Source organism: Haemaphysalis longicornis, unplaced genomic scaffold, assembly GCF_048455015.1.
Source record: "Haemaphysalis longicornis isolate Haplotype H1 unplaced genomic scaffold, Haemaphysalis longicornis Haplotype H1 scaffold_14, whole genome shotgun sequence".
Taxonomy (NCBI): domain Eukaryota; kingdom Metazoa; phylum Arthropoda; class Arachnida; order Ixodida; family Ixodidae; genus Haemaphysalis; species Haemaphysalis longicornis.
The window spans coordinates 41559437-41577664 of NW_027526245.1; positions in this window are offsets into that span (position 1 = coordinate 41559437).

The window sequence follows — 18228 nt, forward strand, 5'->3', positions numbered from 1 at the left end:
GAAAGTGGAAGCGCTCACAAAATAGGGACGAAAGTAGAAAAAACATAGACGACACATAGACGACACCTTCAAGATGAACTGCTACCAACTAGCCCAATTGTCCGTTCTACTAATAAAAAATCACAACTAGATCTGAGCAGTCTTTACATACTGAATAGGAACCATTTATCTAATGTGATCCAAATGCCGATTGCATCCTCTGTTTAGCATCTTTGTATTCATAATGTTTTTTTGTTATCAGGCCTTCTTCTAGGGCTTGGGGCCTCGGCCAATGTTCCTAGTAAGGCCAATATCCAAACGTCACCTCACGTAGCTCTACCCCGAATCCTTGTGACGTTCCAAGCAACGTCAGATGAATTTTACGCCAAACTTCAGGCACCGTTGAGAACGTTAGAGCTTGCCACAGCCCCAGTGGCAACGCTGAATCGTGTGCCGCCCTACCTTTGGCAGCACAAGCTGCATGGCGGGACGACCTACGCAGACACGCGAACGCATGAAATACGGGGCGTCGCAATGTTCTTAACGAGATTTAATTGCTTTTCAGGCCGACAAACGGCGGGGATACCCGAAGCTTGTTCAAACTTCTTTGAAATCGCGCCCCACAACTCGTAGACACGCCATCGAAGCTTATGTTTAAAGATGTCCCTCGATAACTATAAATTAATTCGTTCAAATGTACCGAAAGACGTATTTGTAGGGAGAATTCTTTCGGTGCGCAATGTACAATTTTGGGAGCGCAATGTGGCAAATTTTCTTCTGTGAAAGAAGGCGCAGTTGGACGTGGCCCATCTTACTTTTTAAGGATGCTAACTACTTCACATCATCGGAGGTTATTGTAATGGAGTGACGTGACTCGCATACACCGGCGGCGTGTGACATCCCCTCTTTCACAGACGCCCCCCAAAATATATACAAACACAAGGACACAGTGATGCCAACCTAAACACTGAAACCTAAACTGGAAGTAAGTGTATATATGTAAAGGATACACCATGTGTCTATAAATAAAGTTTTTAGTAAATGTGTTAGTGCGTTAGTAAAGGTTCATCGCGTTCCGTTTAAACACGCAAAAGAATACACCGCAAGAAACACTCATCAGTATGTACACCGAAATACATGTGCACATCAAACATACAACATCAGAGTGTATAAGGAAATACGCGCACCAAAAACTAAGAAAATATCTGCACACATTCACAGTTCGTATTCATATCTGGCCCGTGGCCGTCTCTCTCGGTGCGGTTGAATACGACGGCAAGGCGGGAACGACACAAGTTCTTTTGTAGCGTTCACGGGAGGCTGTGGCGCAGATTCTGATGCAAGAAACCGTTGTGCGGCTGACCACATTGGCAAAGCGGGATCGCATCTTGCACTGGGAACAGGTTGCGCTGCGGGAACACTTCCCTCGCAGACGCTAGCTGTCATGTTGCAGCGAGATGTGTTGCATTGCAGAGACTGTGACGAAGTGATGAGTTACGCCATACAGAATGCGGCTGAAGGCCATTGTGGCCGGTCCGCCGAACAGGCACCTTGCCCAGCTTTGCCACATTCCATGTTCTGCCTTCATCGATAAGGAATGATGCTGGACAGCGTTGCCCGATGACTTTCCTTGGCTTTGAAAAAGGACTGGCAACCTTGAATGAAACCCATTGTTTCTTCACTCGAACCATGTCTCCCAACGCCAACGCTGTCGGTTTTGCAGCGCGCCTACTGTTGGTGTAGGCGTTGCCGTACTTTTGCCTAGGCTTGACACGCTGCCATAGCTTGGCCACTTCCTGGTAGGTTATCTTCGCGAACGAATCAGGAGGTAAGCCAAAGATGTCAAGCTTTGTTTTTGACAGCCTTCCATGAAGCAGTACCCCAGGGGCCACTCCTGTTGTGACGTGTGGTGTACACCGGTAAGCGGAGAGATAATCCCGTACAGCAGTTGGCAGCGAACGCGGTTCGAGACGGGCCATTTGGAGGCGCGTCTTCAACGTTTGGTTTAACCGTTGAATCTGTCCCTTTGCATGCAGGTAATTAACAGATCAATGCTACAGACGCATCGCTTCTTCTTGTAGGAATTCGACAACTTCTTTTGAGGTGAACAGGGGCCCATTGTCGCAGACTACTCTTCGGGATATTATTTCCTTGCAAAGATATCGAGCAGGAACTCACTAATGCTTCTTGTAGAAGCTTCCCTGCGCAGCTGAACTTCTGGCCATTTGTGGAAAGTAGTACACGAGCATCAGGGCAAAGCTGCAATCTGGTGGCGCCCTCTCCAGGGGAACAACGATATAATACACAAGTTTTCGTCACGTCTTAATGCAGAGCAACAGAAGCAAGGACTTATTTATAATAAGTCTCAAAATTTATAATTTCACGTTTTAAACACGCATACACACATGTGATAAAAACATTAAAAAACAAGAAGCAGTAAGAGACTGTACGTATGTTTGTAAATGTGGCATGTTCTGTAATAAAAGTCCAGTTGGAAGTCAGCGCTGATCCTGGGTGCCTCTGCTTCAGTATTTTTTATGTTGTGCTGTATTGTTAAGATGAATCACGACTCGGCCAATACTGCACTCTGCTTTCGGCCACGGTCTCTCCGGTAGATCGACAGGTTGCAGAGGGGCAGGCCACGTGTTCACCGATTTGTCCGCCTGTTGACAGATGCTACATTTGTGGAATGGTTCTTCCACGTGACTGTCTATGCAGGGCCACAAAAACTGCTTCCTAAGTCTGGCTTCGGTTCCGATAACGGCCGATAGTACCGATAAGTCTGGCTTCGGTTCCGATAGTACCGATAACGGCCTCTGGAACACGAGGAACCATCGCCACGAACAGTCAGGACGCTTATCGCACTATATCGAACGGCTTGAGCCCCCCCCCAATAGCAGTTTTGCGGACTATGTCCGATATGCACCCACTTCCGCAAATCAACCTCATCTGGTCACCGGCACATGCTGGGCTCGAGGGCAATGAGGCGGCACACGATTGGGCTTGTGAATGCACGAACCAGGACCTAATCGATCCACCCGGCTCTCCCAGCTTGCACTAGCACCCGTTGCTCACATGCAGTGACATCCTTCACTACTACCGCGAAACACGTCAACAATATCCGAACCCCTCCCACCACTTTACCTGACAACAGACAACCACACTCAGACTCATACAAACTAATACTTACCCACCCCAAACTGGTTAGCGGCATGTATCCAGAAACTTACACGACGAATGTCCAAGATGCAAGATTGATAAAACCACACTCACACACGTAATCTGGGCTTGTCCGAAAACACCACCGACGTTCATTAAGAGTCATCACGACCGCGAGGCAGCTCTGCACAGCAGCGACCCGGAGATCCAACTGCGGCTGGTCCGCCTGGCTGTGGACGCGCCGGCACCGTTGGCCCGCCCTCACGAGGGGGGTCTGGGCGTGTGTGACCGGGGGGACTTGTCCGTTCTCAAACGGGTCGCTGAGGTGAAGTAGCTTGGCAACATAGGCACTGACTGAGGCCACCGATATAGTGAACTAATTCACTATACCACCGCTGAGACTCCAACGCCTTGGCTGCTGGTCCTCCCGCAAGAGGCTGAGCAAAATAAAAGTCTCTCTCTCTCTCTCTCTCTCCCTCTCTCTCGCTCTCTAAGGGTGAGACAGCGGAACCTCACCATCCTGATGTGCTAGCTCGGGGCTACACCTCTGCGAGACCCAAGCGTAGACTCCGTAGCAATTCAGCGTGTGAGCTTAGTGACCCCCATTTATACCGATTTAAACTACTTAGTGTATTAAGTTTAATTGCGAGAAAGCTTAGTGATCCCCATTTATAGCTGTTGGACCTCTGGGTCCTCCAGCTGCGGCGCGATGCTCAGGAAGGGGAGCGACACGTCGTGATAGTATGAGGCTTTTAATGGAAAATAAAGAAGTGGAGCGAGCCGACGCAGCCACGAGAGCATGCGGCAGCTCGTGAAGAGCATGATGAAAATGATGATGATCGGCGTCGTCTGCTAGAAGTGGTGAAGACGAAGAAGTCACAACAGTCTCCCCCGCCGACAGATGACGCTAGGTGGATTCGGAACGGTAAAGTCGGGGCTCGGGGCGCTTGAGTGGAGTGCCGCAAGGAAAACGTAGATTGTTGCACCTGAAGACTCCGTCTCGTCCACCGATCTCAACTCTTCAGTTCATACCAAGGTCTACAGAGGTCTTGGACGAGTTTTTTCGAGTAGCATTCTATCCTTCAATGAGTCCGCATTTTTTGGGAGACGTTCCAGGTGAAATTTCCAAGCTTCGTTCCTCTGCGTTCCTCGTTCCAGAGCGCTTTCTCCGCCATCGGTGTTTATACCGCCTAACCTGCTGCTTCTTGCAATTTGTCCAGGGTGTTTTGCTAGGCAGAGGCGATTTGTGAGGATAGGAGAAGGAAGGCTTTCTAATGCAGATAAATTTGCTGTAGCCGGAAAACTTTTCTTGCACGTGTCGGACCTTCTGTGAGGGTAAGCTTTTGCTGGCTTTTTTTTGTGTTTTCCTCCCTGGAGATCTTCGCGTCTTCACTTCCGCTGTGTTCCGAGTGTGCAGCGCGACAGTTTTGCCTTGATGCCTCACTTTGGGCTCTGCATAACGTCTTCTGTGTCGTTCTTTTTGGCGCTTGCGTCTCTTCGACTCGTTTCGCATTTCAGACGTTCGCTCACGGAGATTTGTAGTTCCGTTTGCCTCCTCGATGTAGTGCAGGATGTTCTGGAGCTTGAACGAAAGTGTGTCCGACTGCTTGTTGCTGTGAAATCGTAGAACTTTTGAGCCTCCAGAAAGCGAGGAAAACGAATTTTCCGATGAAGGAGTTCCTTGTTCCGAAACGGAGGATGCAACAGGGTCGTTGCTTGCCAATTGTCTTGTGTTCGTTGACGCTTCTGGGAAGACCTTATTCTGGTGTATCGCTTCTTTACTAGGGAACTCTGCTCTAATGAAAGGACCGTCTAGGGAGCCTTTCGGCAGTCGGGCTGTCAGTGCGTAGCTGTTTTCCACTGATTTGAATTGGTGCTTCGACGTAACCGTTGGGAGTACAGTACTCGAATTTGTTCTAAAGGGCACCTTTGTGATTTTCCACGCGTCTAAGTCGGGTAGTGGATGGTCTGGTTGTGGGGATAGCCACTTGTCTCTCTCCGTGGTGTTTTGCTCGGAATTCGGCAGCAGCGTGGAATCGCTGCTTGCCACTCGTCCTTCTGGGGTCTTGACTCCGACACTTTTAAGTTCCTAGAAATGACGAAAAAGTTTAGAGACCACTCCATCTTCAACGGACGATCGAAGGACAACAGCACTGGCACACTGAATGATGTCGGCTGCAGCACACGATGGGCCTTGCACAGTCCATCCTAATTTGGTCTCTACAGCCTTCAGCTTTCCATGCACAGGTTTTACGGTACCCGTTACCAGCTCCCAGTAATAGTCCGAGCCAACGAGGACCGCAGTCTGCTTGTCATTAACTCCTTGTACAGAGAGAGGCTGCGTATCCAGGTGCATCTCATTCATAGCCGTTAAAACTCTCTCTCCTGGCAGGGGAATATTTTCGCTGCATATCGTCTCCACTTCCAGCGCTTCGATACTAATCCGGCGTATGTTGTCTGCAGCGAAAAGGATGACTCGTACCTTCTTCATCGTTTTCCTCGTATTTTGACCTCCGAACACGCCTACGGTTAACGTTTCCTCGCCCAGCGGTTTGCAACCGAGTTTTTCAGAAGCACTGGCAGTAATGAAGCTCCGCTGGCTTCCCCCATCGAACAGAACTCGGTAGCGCCCTGACGTTTTCATGCCTCCTATTTTGGCTGTGAGAGTCTGCAGCAGCACGACTGAGCCCGCTTGTTTGGAGACCAAGTTGACAGGGGTCGAGGTAACGTTGCCGTCGTCGTTCTTAGTACTGTCTGAGGCGCACACGGATGTTGCATGCCTCCTCAAGCACTTGCTACATTTAGACAGGCTTCTGCACTGTTTAGCCATGTGGCCCTTCTTGAGGCAACGGAAGCGTCGTCCTGTTTTGGCGAGAATCTCCTTTTTGGACGAAAGGCTCAGTTGTTCGGCATTACAGTCTTCGTCAGAGTGCGTTCCAGAGTGGCAAAACAAACACTGCTGTAGCCTGCTCACTGTGCCTTGCAAAGCTGAGGTCGTTGCCACGTCACGCAGAAAGCTGCGTTTTCGTCCATCTTCTGAGGTTCGATGAATTTGCTGTGTGGCATGTTCATCAAGAGCCTCCCGACACGTGAGCTGATGGTCGAAGAAATCCAAGAGCAGTTGAAGCTCCTGGTCCGGAGAGGTCATTCGACCGGAGGAGTCGCCGTGTGGGTTCAATGAAGCGCCATCTGGGGAAAATGGCGTCTTGCGCCCCTCATGGAACCGCAGGACCATGTCTGTCGGTAGTACCCTTAAAAGGATTTCACGCAGCATGGTGCAGTAAGTCATGGAGCTCGTGCCAAGCGCCTTGAGGCTTCGGATATGAACCTGGACCCGATCGTAAAGGTGCCTAGTTGTCGGACGTCGGATGACGACGACACCGGCTTCAGGTCCAGGAGGCCTCGCAGACGATCTTGCACAATGATGCGGTCATCTCCGAAGCGCTTCTTCATTATCTCGATGGCGTCCTCGTAGCACTCTTCCGTCGCTTGCAGTCCAGATATGGCCGATGCAGCTGCTCCAGTCACTAGGCTGCTCAAGTAGTTGAACTTGTCAGCCGTGCTGAGCTCGTCGTTGCTGTGGACGGCCGCCGAAAACTGCGTCCAGAATCACTGCCACGATCTGCGGTTCCCGTCAAATTTGAGGAGCTCTAGCTGCGGAAGCTTGCATTTGCCAGTCGGTGATGGGTGGACGGTCGTCGGACGTGGCGTTGAAAACCGGGATTCTTGCAGCTTGAGACGAAGGTTCGCGGTAGCGCTTACAACCTTGTCGCGGTATTGTCCCGCGTCTGTCGTCTCGCTGTCTACTAGGTCCTCCGGTGTCTCTTCAAAGATCGCCTCGTCCAACTTCTCTATCTGGCCATAGAATGCATTGATTCGTTCGAGCAGTACACTCACCGCTCCTGCCGTCGCCTCTCTGTTTTCACTTCTGTGGCCTTCCGCTTCCGTTAGAAGGCCATCAAGTTGCGCCCGTAGGCTGCGTCGTCGTCGAAGCTGTCGTTCCATTCGGTCGCACGCAGCTGGGAACTCGCCAAGATCGCAGGCGCCGCGTCTTTTTCTGGGCTTTCGCGGTCCGTGCGTCGATGGGCTTGGCGTCGTCTAGAAGTCCCGGGTTTCGGCACCATGTGTTGGACCTCTGGGTCCTCCAGCTGCGGCGCGATGCTCAGGAAGGGGAGCGACACGTCGTGATAGTATGAGGTTTTAATGGAAACTAAAGAAGAAGTGGAGCGAGCCGACGCAGCCACGAGAGCATGCGGCAGCTCGTGAAGAGCATGATGAAAATGATGATGATCGGCGTCGTCTGCTAGAAGTGGTGAAGACGAGGAAGTCACAACAATAGCGATTTGAACTTGTTAGTTTAGTAAGTTTGAGAATTGCGAGAAAGCTGAGGAACTTTTATAGTCGCTATTTATCAGGATGAGTGGCTCCTTCCGTCTTTTTTAACACCTCTTAAAACACAAGCGAACGGGATTCATCAATTTAGAAAGCGGAGTCCCATTCATGGCAAACAGTACGCAAAAGGTAACGTTTCTCTAGTGACCAGATGTCTGAATGGGGTCTCTACTTTTTGTTTTCCCGCCCTTCAAACCAATCCTTAAAGTGTGTTTGTCGTACGACAACTTAATTCAGTCGGGTCCGGGTTACCCAGGAGGCGCGGTCGTACAAGTTAATCAAGCCATGCGAGGCAAGGCCGCAATGGATGCGAAGCTGCGCGAAAACAAACCCAAAACAACCGTAGCTTGAGCAGACGACAAAGTCGTACCACCGACGCGCTCGCCTGCGAGCAGGCACCTCCGTGCGGGGAACGCTGGGTAAATTCGCCGTGCCATCTAGAGTTTGCTCCGTGAGAAGCCCTCCGCCCCACCACCCCCGTACCGCCGCCGCCTCCGCCGCCTTGGGAGTTTATTGTTCCGCACGCCGCGAAAGAACCGTTGGCTGGTAGCGGTAGAAAGCTTTGATTAAACAAAAAGCAGACAGCAATCTAGCCGTATACTCCGCCAAGTGTAAGTCCCCACCCCCCAAAAAAAATTTGACCAGACACGCGTGCTTCGAAAATATATAGTGCGCGAGAGGGATCCTTAAGGCACACGTCATCCAAAGGCGAAAAGATTCTTGCGTCAACAAGCCATCTAATGATTTGCTAAAAAAAGGAGCACAAATATCTGGATAGATGGGGACTCTCTTCCCGCGTGTCCTTGTTTGTAGGTATGAGTACTTTACCTTCTCTTATCTTTATCTATTCTTTTCTCTTTTACGTTTCTCTTTCTTCTAGGGTATACATCGCGCCACGGCGAAATAAACCTTCTTGTTGCTAGTCAGCTGCCTGTCCTGTCACGCTTTTGTCCCGTTTAAAGGGACAGACAACCGATTTTTGTCGAGTATATATTCTTTATCCCAAATGAAACGCATCACTAAAGCACCTTGACGAGAAACGGTTTTGCTGATAACGCTGTAGAACTTTTTAAATCGAATTTTTTGATCTACGAGCCGGATGTGTTCCTCCCAAGACTAATGCTGGCAACCATGACATAGAGTAGCTCGGCAACATACTTTTGTCTGTATTCGAAATAAAAAACGATATTTAAAAACTTGTTCCCAGCTAAAAAAGTTTGAATCGCAGGCTTTCCTGTTCCTTTATGTGTTTTTTTAATGCAAGGGTCTATTTTGCACGAATGCGCCATCTGTTTGGATAGACGATAGGTAGAATCTGGCTTCACGCTGTGGAGGCGGGAAGTTCGATTCTCCCCGGGCACGACGCTTTTTTTAAGCTGCCGTTGGCGTATTTGGAGACTGAAATAAAATATTTTGGCAGAACAAACGCCCCTGACTCACACAGAATCGTCAAAGCTCCTTCGCTGGGTCTGTTTTCTGAACGCTGCCGTTGATTCTGGGCATGGTGGCCCACTTAGACACACTGAGAGCAACCCAGCGGCGGCGGGCGGCGTGTCTTTAGAATTTTCGAAGTGATGTTTAAAAATACATATACTATTTAAGCTTGTACAAATACTTGTGTTAAAAGGTTTTCAATACGTAAATAAACGTTTCAGCAGTTAGAGTAGCTGGTAGGTTTACAGGTCACGTGACAGGGACACATATTGTAGTGTCAAGTTTCGACACTACGAACCGCCACCCTTCCGATTTCAGAAAGTTTGCTGCCAAATTAAAATTATTTCCGCCAGTTTGTTTAAACGTTGCTTGTAGTTACCGGGCTATATAAAACGCTGGCCTTCATATAATCTAGAGAACATACACGCGAAAAAAAATCGGTTGTCTGTCCCTTTAAGTGCTGTTGTTCAAATGTTCAGCATGTACCAACCAGCCCGCAATGTCATGCTTTTTAGTGATACGAATGACTCTACGTACGGAATAAGTATGCCAGATAATATGCGAAGGTCCAGACAAAGTATTGGCGCACCTTTCTCAAGAAATACCATACCTTTAATTTTGTCTCTATTTACGCTTAGCCAATTTGGCGGAAACATTGAGGCGGAGTTTAGGCGGAGTAACAAGCCTAAGGCTTGGTTGGCGGTGGTAGTTAGGTGCGTAATATTGTCCGAGGAGAAAAATAGGCTGGTGTCGTCCGCATCATTAACGTACTTTGGCAGCTTGCTTTTTTTACATATGTAATTTATATAGACGTTGAACAGCAAACGCCCCAGTAAACTGCTTGTGGCACACAATACGCCTCGAGCTTCGCGATCGCTGCGCCGCCTGCCGCCGCTTCTCTGCGGCGTTGACGGGATTTGCGCTGCGTGGCTGGTAGGGATTCGTGCAGTGTTTTGGTTCTGTTTCGCTTCTTTTCGCCTTTCCGCGCCCTAAAAAAAACTTGTTATTGTGACGTCTATAGGCAAGGAGTACGTTTAGGTCACTTAAAAAGCAGCTGCGTCTTCGTAGAGTACGCGATCGCCTGCAAGAGCTACCCGGGGACGCGGTTTTGCGCGCTTCGTCGCCGCTCTTCCGGGCGTCGGCGACGGCAGCAGCGTATCACCCATGTCACCTCCAAAACATCAGGCACAAATGAATTCTACTGTCGCCTCGTTTAGACCTGAAGTGGCACAATGAGAGGTTGGCTTCATTTTGCAGCGTGGACAACGAACGCGGCTTCGTTTCGAATATATACGTCGCAGAAAAATGTGTTTCGGGGATGTGATTACCCAATCCCGGTCAATAACTAATGTCTGTTATAAGAATATAAACTATTCGAAAATGTTAAGTAAAATTCAAGCATGTGCGTCGAAATATGTGCCCAAACACGCCATATAGCAAGAACCAAGGCAAGTTAATGAAACCACGGGAAAAAAATGCTGTGCAAGTGCGGAATTAGGAAACATAATAGCTCTAACAGGAATTAAAAAAAAACTAGTGCAGCTTCTGACCTGCTAAAGACGTTCGCCGAAACTTAAGCCAAACAGGGTTCATATAACTATACGCGAAATGCACTGCTTTTTCGCGAGACATCGGTGGGGGGGGGGGGGGGGACGCTGTGTACAAATGCGGAGCGGAATCAAGCAATGAACGGTTTAGTAATCCCACACACAAATCTCGCGTTCACTTTTCTTTTGTTTTTCTACTTCACCGAAGAGCTGATCGTACGACGGACGCATTTTTGGAAGTAAACAGGGTAGGCGGTTCAACAATTAAGCGATGAAAGGTGTCATTGGAAGAGTGTGGTATGCGATAAGGCCCCCTGATTTCAGTTTCTGCTTTATTCTGCAGGCTCCCTGTGCCATATGACGATAATTCGAAGAAGCATTTAGTCGCAGTCGCGGAATATACTCTAAGCCCGTCTCCGCTCTGCTCGCAGAGGATATATGTAGCAGATGAATGTTTGCGGGCGCTCACCTCACGACAAGACGACTCTGTCATGTGCTGATCCCCTAGTGTAATTATGCATTGTCCATCGTACTTTTGTTTAATATTCCAGAAATTAACAAAGACTGGCTTGTAAATGGTGGTGATCAATATCTGAAGTATAATATTGGCAAACGTAACTGGCGTGCTGTCAGGTATGAGTGCTCCGCTGATTATGTAAGCGCACAAAACCGATTTAAATCGCAGTGTATAGCCGTAGCATGACCATCTGAGGAACCGGTGGTTACACAGACACTGCTGGTAAATTCAGGTCAGTGTAACTACAATCGGCTCCATCAAACGCCGGTTCCGCGACGCTGGCCTGTGGCACACACCTGGTGCTTATACAGACCGAATATACCACACTAAGATCGCGTGAGAAACATTTACACTCTCGTAAACACACCTCATTTACGAACAGAGTGACTGCTCCACATAAACATGAATTTCAAACGCCCGAAAACGGTAAATCTCGGTCGTGAACGTGCCGCAAAAGGAGCGGCGGCACTGGGGAGCGGGGCGCGGACTCCCGCGGCTGCTTTCGAAACGGGCCGCTAGGGGGATTTCAGTGGCGCCCCTACAGGCCGCGCTCGAGGCGTATACTTGATTTAAACGTGACCAGAAGAGCAGTAGGTAATAGTGACATATTGAAATCGAGAGCGTAGATATGGTTTAATAAGAATATGACGAGGTCTACGAACGCCATGATGTTTTTTGAGAAAATAAGAACGTCTTGATTGACCGTATCAAATGCTTTGCTGAAGTCGACAAATACGCCGAGACAAAGCAGAAGTACTGTGGAACCCCGCTGATACGTCTTACTTCGGATCACCGCGGTCCCGGCAAACTACCCATAGAAAGAATTCCTTAATAACCCCGATGATATGGCGCTCAGGTGCACACGGTCCGTTTTATACGACCAACCCTGGAACGGATAAACCGTCGATTTTCCGATATTTTACGACGCTTCGCCGCCTTGTCCTGACCTTTATTCTTAATCCCCGTTTTACGCTGCTTGATGGGCAAAGGTCCGCGGGCGGGTCAGACCACTTACTGAATTGACGAAAGCAAGCAGGCGGGTACTTGTGGGCGGGAGTTAACCTGCGATGGCCCCACGCTGCAGCAGTACGCCACGCGCCCACCGCGAGAGGTCGAAGTTCAGGTGGTAGATGCAGCGTGAATTCGTAGCTCCTGTTAAGGCGCTGACGAACGCAGAAACGCATACACCGCAGCCCCATGGCGATGACCGGACAGCCTCTTTCCCCTCCCGCTTGATCGAAGTCCCTTCCTTTCACCACGCTCTTTCTCCTATATCTCTGGTCTCTGCTTAACAAAAGCCGTGATGTCACTCCGCTCTTGCCTTTGCTCATCATCATCATCATCACCAGCCTATTTACGCCCACTGCAGGGCAAAGGCCTCTCCCATTATTCTCCAATCACCTCGGTCCTGTGCCAACTGTGACCAATTTATCCCCGCAAACTTCTTGATCTCATCTGCCCATCTAACTTTCTGCCGCCCCCTGCAACGCTTGCCTTCTCTAGGGATCCACTCTGTAACCCTTAATGACCAGCGGGTATCTTGCCGTGGCATTACATGCCCTGCCGACGTCCATTTCTTCTTAATTTCTACTAATACGTCTTTAACACCAGTTTGCTCCTGACCCACTCTGCTCTCTTCTTGTCTCTTAATATTACACCTATCATTTTCCACTCCATTGCCCGCTGAGTCGTTCTCAATTTAAGTTGAACCCTCTTAGTGAGCCTCGAAGTTTCTGACCCGTAGGTGAGTACCGGTAAGATGCAGCTGTCATACACTTTCTTCTTCAGCGACAATGGTAGTCTGCTATTCATTTTCTGAGAATGTCTGCCATATGCACCCCACCCCATTCTGATCCTTCTAATTATCTCTGCCTCATGATTGGGATCTGGGGTCACAACTTGGCCTAAGTACATATATTCGCTTACCACTTCCACTGCCTCGCCACCTATCTCAAACCGCTGTGCTGCCCCGAGGTTATTGATCATTACTTTAGATTTCTGCATAATAATTTTCAGGCCCACGGTTCTACTCTGTTCGCACAGTGCGGAAAGCATGCTTTGCAATTTGTCCCCCGAGTTACTTAGCAAGGCAACGTCATCAGCAAATCTGAGGTTACTGAGGTATTCTCCATTAACCCTTACTCCCAAATGTTCCCAATCCAATGTTCTGAATACTTCTTGTAAACATGCTGTGAATAAGATTGGAGAGATTGTGTCTCCTTGTCTGACACCCTCCCTTATAGTATTATACTGCTCTCCCTATGGAGGATGATGGTAGCTGTAGACCCATTGTAGATATCCTCTAGTATTCTTACATAATGCTCATCCACCCCCTGGTTCCGTAATGTCTGAATAACTGCTAGGGTTTCGACCGAGTCAAATGCTTTCTCATAATCTATGAGGGCTATATATAGGAGTTCAGTATACTCAGCGCACTTCTCTATGACCTGATTGATCGTGTGAATATGGTCCATTGTTGAATAACCTTTACGGAACCCTGCTTGTTCTTAAGGTTGACTGAAATCTAAGGTTTCAGAAATTCGGTTAGCGATTACCTTGGTAAATACCTTGTAGACGACTGACAGTAAGCTGATCGGCCTGTCATTTTTCAAGTCCTTCATGTCGCCTTTCTTATATATAAGGATGATGTTCGCGTTCTTCCAAGATTCCTTTACCATTGCGGTCATTAGGCATTGCGTATACAGGTTTGCCAGTTTTTCAAGTACAATTTCTCCGCCATCCTTCAAGAGGTCTGCTGTTATCTGATCCTCACCAGGTGCTTTGCCCCCTTTCATTTCTTTCAAAGCCTTCCTTACTTCTTCGATCGTTACTGGTGGGATGTCTATCTCCTCTGAACTACTGTCTCGTTCGGCATTATCCTGGATGTCGAGGCTACTGTACAGATTCCTATAGAACGCCTCGGCTTGTCTTTGCTAAAGTGCCTTAATTCACGTGCATTCGCCGCAATGGCGGCGCCGCGACGCGGTTTTCTCGCGAAAGTTGAATTATGTTATCTACTTCTCGTTGCTAGGTCTTTTGGGAAACGAAAACAGCTATGTGTTGAGCGCTTTGACGCAATAGCGATGGCACGGGACCAGTTCAAAGGATGTCTCCACCACGTACTGCAATGTTGTTTTTTGTTCATCTCCGCCTTGTACTATCGTTTGTTTCGCTTGGCCTGGGAAGTTTCACACTCGCCTGTTTCTCTCAATGTTCCCGACCACGTCGGCTCCATATCGCGTTGGGCGCGGTGCTTGGCTCGCGGGCTAAGTGGACGCCATGAAGGGGACGAGGGCACAACATAGGCGTTGCTTTTTAAAGTGTGTTTTCATCTAAAGGTTCGGAAACAACGCCAGAATGCGCTAAATATAGCAGTTTAAAAAAGTTCTTAGCCCACCTGTCACGTGAGACAGTCTACTCGGCCGTAATTTACCCGCACCCCTGCCATACACACCCCGGTCATACGACGCTCTCTCGCGGTCCCTTGAAAGTCGTATTATTGGGGTTCGACTGTAGTTCAACATTTTTGTAGTATGTATTCTTCCTGGTATAGTTATGTGTTTTTGGTGGATTTATCCGATGTAAACACATACTGGCTGTCGCTTATTAGACAATGTTTTCTAAAAAAGTCGTATTATAGGGGTTTCACTGCAGTTAAAATGTTTAGTATGTAATCTACCTGTTATAGTAATGTGTTTTTGGTTGATTTATCCTAAGTAAACCCAACTGGCTGTCGCTTATTACACAATGTTTTCAAAAAACATTGGATACGGCGATGTAATATTGGTTCTAAGACTGGAAAAAATGGGAGGGTAGATATCAGCCTAAAGTTTTATGGGTGTTTTTTGTCGCCTTTTTTGCAGTTACAGTCACTCGCGCCACCCGCATATCGGCACGAAACTCTCCTGTAGTGAGTAGAGTGTTATAGATGTGCAATAAGCAGGATGGGAAAATAGGTAGTACATGCTTGACCGGTCTACTGTGAATGTTTCACGAATCAAGCGATCTGGTATGTTTTAGTGCTTGAAAAACACTTCTCCGCGGTTGATTTGAGGCACATTGATTCAGTTAGCTTGGTACCCAACAATTGGAAAATTCCCTCATTGTAATCACTACGGGAAACTTCTGAAAAGAACGTGTAAAATGTTGTGGACAGGATTGACTCTATGACCTCATTGCATTCAATAATTAGGCTCGTTAAGTTCTCATGCTGTGCTGTCGTATTTCGAAGAATATTTGAACGCCAACGTCTTTCGTTAAGAGTAACGCATAGTTGTTGATCGAACAAATGATTGTAATACGCTACCCTGGCTGACCTAATATCCGTGTTCAAACTACTTCGCAGAGATTTACAACGAATGAGTAGCTCCCTTATTGTACTACCCAAAGCAGAAATCGAACAAAGACAAGCAGCCGGTTGCACTTCCTTCCGTGCACTCAGACTGACCTAGCGCAAAGTTTATGTTCTATGATAATTGCCCAGCGTGTGCGTTACACAGTCAAAATATTGGACAATTACTGGGAAACGTCTTTTTCTGAAATCTCTTACGTAATAAATGCACTTCTGTACTTGCACGTGTTTGGACGAAACGCAAAAGAACTAAGCTGGAAAATAACTTGCTAGGCGAATGGATGAGTAGGTCACAGCTTGTGTGGACCAGTTTGTTGGCTTCTGCAGAGAAACTGCCCGGTGCGATGTCCTAACCGCTTCAGTTGCAGCTCTTGCAGTTCAAGTCCTTCCTGTTTCATTGATGCACAATGACAAACTCGGCATATATTCACGCATGCAGAAAAAAAGATCCATTTGATTGCAAGAAAATCATTGATTTTATTGCGACACCAGTGCTCGTACATACTTTTTACTAACCCTGCGGCCCACTTATGTAGTGCTTCGTGAATCCCTCAGGAAGTTTTTTACTCGGGTCAAAGCAATTGCCGGTCAAAGTCGGGCGATCACCTCTCGGGAAGCATTCACAGCCACGGGGGCAGTCGCTGGGGCACTTGAACGGCGTGCACTAAAAGAAGAAGAAAAAAAGCAGTACACATAACCAAAGCTGTTTGCAAAGTGAGATACTTTTACATGATTTAAGCGAGGAATCTAGCACGTACACTAGTTGATAATGATGACTGGGTTTTTATGGGGCATGGCCGAATAAGGGGAAAGAGCGCCAAGCAAAGCAGTAGCTGAGATAGGGCTGGGTGGAAGTCAAGTTCACCGTGCACCGAGGACCTTCGAAATTTGCAATGACATCTTGCAATAGATGCCATAATTCTCCGCCACTCTGTTCGTCGAATGCTCTAAAGCTCACAGCCCGTATTTTCAATCCAACCGAATTGGCCCGACGGGCGTTACTACTTCATGCGCAGGTATTATGCCCATTTATGTTTAATATAACTAGACCCTAATTGTTTCCTTTCTCGACTGTTGTCATGCGGGGATCATTTCTTTAACGCCTCCTTTTGCTGCTTTTTTCTGCACGCTGAAGAAACAATCCCAGGATGGCGGAGTTGGTGTGATTTTATTGGAAAGGTGTATAGAATGTGGGCGGCTACATGTGGCACCATCGTCTCTTCAGCGGAACCTCGACGCCAGTGGCAAAATTATCGTCAGCGTAATTTTTGTGGAACTCAGCTTGTCGTATTTGTGCATCGCTTAAAGGAGCCATAAAGAGAAAATGCAAGTTTGGTTTATTCGAAAGATTTCGTGATTTATAGTGCCCCCAGCGCTTGTCCGGGTACAAACGATGCTTTATTCACTGAAAAATCAATCAAATTAAGTTAAAATTTTGATTTTCCCGCTAAATCGTTTGTTTTCGGGGTCTGCAATGACATCACAGGAGCCGACCGCTCTGCATCCTAGAGTACCTTCATTCATGCGTCCGCCGTACATGGTAGAGACACGTATACGCTGGCGCCGCCATTTTGGGTCGCTCGCTCACCGCCAAAAGAAGTCATTCTGTCAAAACCGCGCTAAAATTATCGCCGCAACGCGGTTTACTGGCAAATTTTGAATCATATTACCTGTTTCGAGTTGCTAGCTCTCGTGGGAAACGAAAAGAACAACGCGTTGAGCACGTTGGCCCAATTGCGGTGGCACGGGACCGTTCAAAGGGTGTCTCCACCCTGTACGGCGGTGCTGGTGCGGCTGCCGCGTTTCTTTACGTTACACGAACCTAGATGGTGCCACCATACGGTGACAATCCTTTGGTTTGTTTTTGGCCCTGTTTAAACCTGCCTTTTTTTCTTAGGGGAGAACATAATCGTTCCCTGAAGCAGTGGTCGCTCGACAAATAAGGTCACGTAAGACACCGCTGCTTCCGTCAATCGGCCAGTGTCGTCTGATACAACCCCAAGGCCCGGAGTGCTGTGCAGGTAAACCAAGCATAGTGCGCGCAGTACCAACAGCAGTACCCATCAGTACTTGCATGTGTACACGTGCTTTCGTTACCTCCAGTGTTTGTCCCACTATTCTTATTGCTCTTTAAAGAATGTGCCCTAAATTTAAGCGCAAATAACTAGTTCGGCTAGCGTCTAAGCTCTACCTAATTTGCGTCTGCTTGTGCCGGCCTCCGCCAATCGCAGAGCTGGCTCGAATGACATCATAGGTTCTGTTGCGGAAAATAAGTTGGGCGTCGCACGGCCGTTCCTTTTTTTCTTAATTATGTAGCTTATTTGAGCGAAGTTTACGTTAAAAGTCGTGTCAGTATGGTTCTAACGAGGCAGTCTTTTGAATGAACCAAACTTGTTTTTTCTCTTCATGGCTCCTTTAAACTTGTGCATCTTTCATCGGTGTGGCATGAAAGCTAAAAATTGCTGGAAGCAGGCTTTTTCTAATCTGTGAATATTGAAAGTTTAAACAGCTTTGACGAGGTATGTCATGCCTACGATTAACACACATATTCAGTACGGGTAAACTGGTAAAACCCTCAATGCTACAAGCTATAACGTGTTCGTCTAACCTTTGGGACTTACAAACCGATTGTTTGCAGCAAAGCTGTTAGCTTCTCGTTCGGGGGAAAGTTCGTATCATAAAAAGCAAACTAAAACAGGACCCAGCAGTTCTCGCTGAAGACGCCTAGCGCTTGAGCGAGGCTAATTACCACACAACCCAGAGTGCGGGCAAAAAAACAACTAGCATGGCAACCGCATGATGCATGACAAGGCGCCTGTCAAAAGTGCGACCCCCCATGTTCCTGGTGA